This window comes from Castor canadensis, chromosome 14 (assembly GCF_047511655.1).
Source record: "Castor canadensis chromosome 14, mCasCan1.hap1v2, whole genome shotgun sequence".
NCBI classification, from domain to species: Eukaryota; Metazoa; Chordata; class Mammalia; order Rodentia; family Castoridae; genus Castor; species Castor canadensis.
The window spans coordinates 30,234,496-30,242,903 of NC_133399.1; the positions used below are offsets into that span (position 1 = coordinate 30,234,496).

At 35.6% G+C, this 8,408-nt stretch overlaps 1 pseudogene; it reads left to right on the top strand.

Annotated features, from left to right (window-relative positions):
• Positions 1-1,215: 1,215 nt before the first annotated feature.
• Positions 1,216-3,025, top strand: LOC109680852 (activity-dependent neuroprotector homeobox protein pseudogene; annotated as a pseudogene).
• Positions 3,026-8,408: the final 5,383 nt, after the last annotated feature.

The following is an 8,408-nucleotide window of genomic DNA, read 5'->3' on the forward strand; positions in this document are numbered from 1 at the left end:
ATTAATGTTATTTTTATCTCATGTTGACTTGTTTTTGCCAAAATTAATTGTTCAACACAAAATAAATGTAAAATCATAAAAGTAGGACTAACATAGTATCCAATAATTTCAAAGCTTATGATATGTGTGCAAGACATATGTGCATCTCATTATCATGCCAGCACTATTCACAATGGCCACATTGTTCATGATCAGATGAAGAGATGAAGATAAGTAGTCATGTTCCCAATAGCCCTCTGATTAGTGACAAAAATAAAATAATCCTGTTGCTTTCTACAACATGGAAAATCTGTACACCATGAAGTCAGACCAAAAACAATAAACATCATTTGAGCCCACTTATATATGTATACAAACAAGCAGAACTCACAGAGACAGTGTGAAATGGTGTCTACCAGAATATGTGTGATTGTGGATTAATTAGGTGCTGGTTAAATGGCACATAATTTGTGTTATGTGGAAATAACTTCAGAGATTTCGTTTTAGCCATATGACTAACTTTTGCAATCCAAGCAAGTCAGGAGCCTGAGGTTGGGTAATAATGATTTTAAGAATAGCCTGGTCAACATAGTGAGACCCTGTCTCTAAAAACAGAGAATTTTGGATGTCATAAGAAATATATTTAACAATAGATTGATTGGAGGGAGTCCTGCTGTGTCCACCATGCATCCCTGCAGTAGCTGTGGTGCTAGCAGGAGCCCATGAAGCTGAAGTCAGAGGGATAGAGGCCCTGAGCACTTCCTCCCCACCATTGTCCTCTCTGCCACATCTAGGGACTGATTCAGGGTGTGAAATGAACAGTGCTGAACCAAAGCCCCAACTTCATGGGGTAGTTTGTACTTTTTGTTCTGAACGGATAGTTTGCCTAGTGGTTATGCCACTATGCTATTTTAAGGATCTGGAATCCTTTTCCTGCCTTGTTCTTTGGATTACATTCTCAATTCATACCATTTGTCCTCTTCCACTGACAGCAAGAGTCCTTAAGCCTATGGAACACTGCAAATATATCTATTTAAAATGAGGTAAGATGGGACATATTACCCATCTCACACTCCCCAAATTTAGATATATGTGATAGGATCACCTGGCAGACCTTAGATGCATTCAGATTTTTAATCTCTGCATCACCTTTTATGCTGACTTGGCTGAGATTTTCTGTTTACGTCTATTTTGACATTTTGTATTGAAATTCTGGTGCTTTAAGTTGAATAAACTATGTTCCAACTTCCTGTCAACAATTCTGGACATTTAAGAAAGTACTAGAAAATTGTCAAATAATACATAATGACATTGGGTTGGAATACTGTAAAGAGCATGTAGAAAACTTTAAACAGTTTTAACCTAATCATTTTTATTTTAAAATCACTACATGGGATAATGTAGTACTATGGGTCCCTGCACTTACAAAAAAAAATCAGGACTATGGGACAGAACATTTTTGCTGCAATGCTTGTCAATTTTTCTCAAAATTCTTCTCTTTCTACAAGTCATTTCCTGAATGTACATAGTGAAGACTTTGAGAATAGGATTCTCCTAATTGTCCCTACTGTTCCTTCAATGCAGACAAAATGAATTTGGAAACACATCAAAACATTTCATACTTCAAATGCCAGCACACCAAGTAGCAGCCTTAGCACTTGCAAAGATAAAAACAAAAATTATGGCCTTAAAACTATTCAGGCTGATAGTGTAGAGCAAGTGGTTTTTACTGTAAGAAGTACACTTACTGAGATGTTCTTTATGAAATAGTTAGGAAGCACAGTTAAAGGAAACATTTTCAGCCTGTACTATCACCTCACTTAGCAAAGATATAAGAAATGTCACTCAACGGTACTGTTTCCTTGTGTGAAACTCTGGGGCAGAGTGTAGTATTCACAGGAAGTAAGGACTTCTCATACCAAAGTCCTCTGAAGCTTTGAAACAGCATGTCATCACAGACCATGAATGCATAGGCGATCAGGAAAATGCCATGATCAGGAACAAAAATATAATGGTTCGCCAAACCAAACACTTGATGCTGACTAACCCTCAAGAGAAGAAGGTCATGGGACTCCCAAGAATTGGTTCTCTTGCTTCCCCAAAATGTCCAGTCTTTACTATCACATCAGATGGTGAATTGACTGTCAACACTAAAACCTAGCTTAAATTCCACAGGAGTCAAAATGATGTCTAATGTTTACCTGAAGCAGAACAGTTATGGAGTCATGTCTGTGGGTCAGTGCTACAACGTTGGTCAGGCAATGAGACTGGGTCTTGGTGGAAATGCATTTGTTTTCATTCTGTGAAGCAGTTACTTCCAAGTAGAAATGGAAGGTTACACAGGCTTGGGACCAAGTAGAGCCATATACTCCTTTCAAGCTCCTAATTCCTCTGCCCTCCCATCAGGCCAGTTAGTCTCCATCCCTCTCCGAGTCACAGACATCCAGAGTATTAAGTGAATCCAGCTACAAACCTCCATCAGCTGGCACAGGCCTTCCCCAACCCAACACTTCTGCAACCCAAAAATAGAAAATATATACAACCTGTTATGAGCTTTTCCTTGAAAAAATATATAGAATGCACTTTGAAAAAGAACATAAAGCTGAGAAAATCTCAGCAGTCACCAACTACATTATGAAAATGCACAATTTTACAAACAAATTCCTGTATTGTAATCACTATTTGCCCACAGATACATTGCTTAACCACATATTAATTCATGGTCTTTCAACTTTCATATTGTCTTTCAACTTTCAATAACATGGAAAAGATGGCTGCACACATGCAAATGGTTCAGAGCTATGACAATTCATCTCCTGGTTATCATGTACAATCTATGGAATGCACCAGCTTATCTGTTGCTTACTATGATCAGAATAATCCTACAGTTCCTCTAAAGCCACAGTCAGAAGTTCAAGAGACAGCAGACACCCCTCTTAAAAGTTCATCTCAACCATCAGTGCCCTATAAAAAAGATGTTGGAAAAACCCTTTGCCCACTTTGCTTTTCAATCATAAAGGACCCTTCTCTGGCTGTCAGTAAATGAGAAAAACCAGTAAGCTGCTTTCTCATGAATGCACACAGGGAAAAGCAGAGGTTTATCATGTCTGTCTTTTCAGCTTTTCATTCCCTCTTTAAAATATTTGATTGGATTTCTGTGAGAAGTATTACCCTGATTTACATGGTAGGTAGTCTAGGGTCAAAACCATAAGCAACCAGTTTAATGGGTATAGTAGACTCTGGGAAAATCAACCTTGTTTCCCATATTCATTCTGAACAGTTGAAATGTATACTTATATAGTCTTTTAGACCTAGTCAAGTGATGCTTACAATATTTTTATTGTGTTCCCCATCATAGATTTGTTTCCTTTTTAGTGTTGTCTTGCTGTGTCATAAATGCTATATGTAGCTTACCTAGCAGAAGCTTGAAAATGAGCTACTTTGGAACTTACGTCAAGCTTAGTTTTTTTCAGATAACCTTGTACAATCTTGCAACAGAGTCCAGCCACATAAGAGATATTTCTGTACTCTCTCGTATCATAGAAGTTTTCTTGTCCTACTTGATAGTACACCTGTCAAAAACAAAACATTAGATGTTTCTGAAAATATTTAAGCTAATGTCACATACAAGAATTGACTTTGTAGCTACTATATTTGACAACTTTTAGATCTGTGTATAAGTGTGTTGTGTTGAAGCAGCAAGCACAATTGAGTGCTGTGTTTTGGATATTGAGTTTTATTTTTACACACCATAGTGGTGCTTCCTTTATATCATCTACTTTAAGTCACACTGTTGCAGTGCATATAATTTTATTATCTTTATTTCTCTTTGAATTCACCTTAAGCATCTAAATAAATTGTTGTATTGTGTTTAATGTAAAAAAGAAATACAGTTAATAACAATAAATTTCACATTTCAGCAAAATAAAAATTAATATGCAGAATTTGCATCATACTTTTAAACCAAGCACCTGATTATGGTCAATTATTCAGATGATACAATGAACTTTTACAAATAAGATGGAAAATAATAACCATATAATTGGTAAGTAAACAAACATTTCAAAACTATGTTTTTCCACAGAAAATTCATTCCCTGAAAGAAAAGTCTGAAAGGATGTTCAGATAGTTACATAGAAATATGAGGCTAAAGTAAAATATATACTAATTTTTGGTTAACAGAATTCCATAATTTTTATACAATTGGAAAATGGCATGGATTTTCAATGATATGATGATATGCGAACCTTCATACATTAGAAAGTACAAAGTCCATGGTCACTGACATGAAAAATGAAAATTTGCAAAATCTGAAATATAAAATGTCACAAAAACTTCAACATACAATGAAAAATAGTATTGTTTTTTGAAAAGGGTAAGTATGCAATTCCCATATTATGAGATATCAGATTCATATCCACCTATATCTATGTTGATGTTTATTGACATTGCCTCTGTCTCTACCACTATCTCTATCTCTATCTACATCTATATCTAACTATATCCATGTGTATCTGTATCTATATGTATATCTACATCTACATCTCTATCTATATGTGCCTACCTCTACCTCTACATTTATCTCTATATCTATATCTATATTGATATTACTAAATCTATCTATCTATCTGTATTACAATCCTGATTTCAATCAGTTTCAAGAACTACAGCTTCACAGGTACTTCTTTGATTCTTAGTGTGAAAAAGCAACTCAGGAAAGCTGATGTACTTAGATGGGAATCACAACAGTAAATTAAGCATCAAAAGCATCACTGTCCAAAACTGCATTCAAAAAGATTCTGTCACCCAGCACAGCAAAGTGAGAGACTCAAAATCACTCCTTTTTCTTTCTCTCTTCACAAGCACTAGATTTTAACAATGTTTGAAAATTAGTGTCAGTATATACATATACAACAACTGATAAAAATGTAGTTATTTGATGCTTACCAATAAGGTTCTCAAAAACTTATTGTCAGGCAGTTTATCATTGTGCTAAAGCCTTAGAGCAGACTCCTATATACATTCATGACTATGCCATCATTAGTTAACTCAAGGTTACAAGACAACCATCATGTACTCAGTCTTTTATTTACAAAAAACATTATTAAAGCAGCACATAATTGTTGTCTAAAAGTGTACTTACAAGTGAATAGCAAAATTATTAACAATTGATAAAATGGAAATTACCCACAAGTCCCTCAATGGATGAATGACTGAAGAGCATGCTTTGTATATTTACAGTGAAAAGTATAAAGATTAGAGACAGGTAATATTGACCAACACAAGACAGAAAATGAGGCAGGAGAAAACCAAGGGCATAATGAAAAAGCAAGGAAGAAAAGTGGAAAGAAAAGAGGAAATAAAGGAAAAGAGCAAGTATCATAGAAAAAGAAACATCTCAGAGTTAGGATGCACATTTTATTACTGCGAATTCTATTAAAACACCCTCTGTCAAACATTGATTCCTGTTTTCTGAATCAGTCAAATAAATGTTGATATTACAAGCAGAAAAACAAAAGCAAGAGTGTGTGATATTCTCACAATCCACTTGTGGTCAATCCCACCTCAATGATTTCCTTTTGTAAATGAGGTAAACATGTCCAAGAAACATTTTACTGAAGAAAATTATACAAATAAAGTGATAATCAAAGTTGTGATTTTAGTAATACATTTCTTTAATAATTTTCATTCCATTTCTTACAGGAAAAACAATAAAATAAGCAAATCCTGGTACAAATACTGATTTTAAAGCCATATCTTCTGAGGAAACCATGGTAGTTGTTTACTTAATTTATGTCAAATTGGAGATCACAGGAATATCTGCAGGAAAATGTACCAAACTTGAAATTTATGGATCATATTTAGAAAGTAAATATTAAAACGTATTGCTGAGGAGGTTTAAAGAAAAATAAATACAACAATACATATAGAAAAATGGTTATTTGTAGATGAAGTGAAACATGTTTTAGGAATGAATGTGACAGTATAGCAAAATTTACCCCATTTGACTAAGTAGATACCATGTCTCATTTGTTCTATGTCCAGTGGTCTCTAAGAATGAGAGGCTGCTCTGCTGAAGTGTTTTCTCAGGGCTCCCTTTACATCCTTGTTCCTCAGGCTCTAGATGAAGGGGTTCAGCATGGTGTTAACAATTGTGTACATAACTGAGGTGATCATGCTTCTTTTGGGAGAATGGGACACAGCAGAACTCAGGTAAACCCTAAGTCCTAATCCATAGAAAAAAAGAGACCACACTGAGATGAGACCCACAGGTGGAAAATGCTTTATACTTGCTTTCAAGGGATGACATCCTCAGTAAGATGCAAAGAATCTGAGAGTAAGAAAAGAGGATCCCAATGGCAGGAATTGCACCTAGAAAAGCAGTTGTCAGATATACAAAGATGTTATTGATGAGGGTATGAGAACTGGCCACATTTATCAGCAGACTTATTTCACAGAAGAAATGTGTGATCTCAGTTCCTCTAGAAAAGGTTAATAGCATCATCAGTAGAATATGAATGAGGGAGACTGAGCACATGATGCTCCAAGATATCAGGACCAGGAAAACACAGAACTGGGAATTCATAAAAACTTGGTAGTTTAGGGGATTACAGATAGCCACAAAACAGTCATAACCCATCACAGTCAATAGGAAATTATCCATTCCAAGGAATGTAATAAAAAAATACATCTGAGTAAAGCATTCTGTATAGGAGATGCCTTTGTCCTGTGTCTGGATGTTCACTAGCATCTTTGGTACTGTGGTAGAAGTAAAGCAGATATCAATGAAGGACAGGTTGCATAAGAAGAAGTACATGGGCATATGGAGGTGAGAATCCGTGCTTGTGGCCACAATTATGAGAAGGTTCCCAAGGACTGTGACTAGATACATAGACAGGAATAGCCAAAAGAGAAAGGGCTGTAATTCAGGATCAGATGAGAATCCCATGAGAAGAAACTGTGATATGCCTGTGTGGTTCTCAGCTTCCATGTTACCTGAAGGGTAAAAACAAGTGTTCAATGGACCATAAATTAAACTGTTTCTTAGTCATTTCTTTAAATATCACTCTGATTTCATGTATTCCCTCCTGTATTGATTCCTGTCAATAACTCATTTGTTCAGTCAAGTCACAACTGTCCTCACTTTTAAATTTCATACTTACTCAAACATTCATTAAATTAGCAGAAATCTAACTCTTTATCTTTGGCTATGTAGTCTCAATTACCATTTTAAAATTTATGGGCATGAGCTAATTTTTTCTGGATAGTATCTTCCCAGAAGATTTGATTACATATTTTATCCTTAGTTGATATTCACCATACTTCTTTACATGATAGCCTCCTAATGTTGATTAGATATAAATTTTAATAAAAATAGTCTTCATTTTTGACATTACACTTCATTGTGGCAGGTTAATTCATTCTCACATCATATTTATTTCTAACATGTGGTATTGATTTTACCTTATTTGTGAGGTACAAAATGTCTCTGTGCTCCATAGGAGCCTCAGGATATAATAGTTCTCATTAATAGTAATTTTAGTAGTCATATGATACATATTTATGTAGGTATATTTACAGACAAGTTTCTTATATATGCAGCAGAGAAGAGCCTACATTTTGGAATTATACTAGAATCAATAACTGAAATAAGGTTCGGATGGGAGATCTGTACACATCATAGCAAACAGGTGCCTTTGAAGTGGACCTGTCTATCATAGTTTGCTCATTGTTGATGTGGAAAGGAACTATCTCCTTGGCAGGTAGAAGTACAAGTTCTGCATTTTAATATTTCAAAACCCTAAATGCCTGTCTATCTTTCCACTAGCTATCTGAACAACCACACTGAGAATCAGTAGGACAAGGAAGCTGATTTTATATCAAACCCAATTTTTCAGGCACAGATCTATTTGGGTGGGAAGTGCAAGCCATAGCATCAAAAGGTACCAGGAAGTCAATGGTGGCAACATCAGTGGAGCTACAGCCTGAAATCTAGTAACAGAAAATAGATCATTTCTATGTGAATATCCATGGGGGTGGTAGAAGAGACAACCAAGAGTCCAGGGCACATAGGACCAATCAGAAACTGTGCCTTGCACAACTGCTGAATTCTACTTTGATTTGACTTTTTGTAAAATTTCAGTGCAGAAAGATGGGAGGAAATCAGTGACTGATTCAGAATTTCACATACCAAAGCCAATGGGCAGAGTGTCTCTGGTTTGAGAAAACTTCCACCTCCATGAATCCTTAGGTACAGCTGCTGGAAGCAGCTTGAGGTTGGCTCCTGCCCAGGAATTCACCATATCATGGAAGGCATGACTTATTCTTGAGGTAATCCTTTCTGGTTTGACTTCTTTGGCCTTTAGAGAAAAAAAATGCTATGTGTCCCACACAAACTAAAACACACCTTTAGGAAAGAATCTATAATC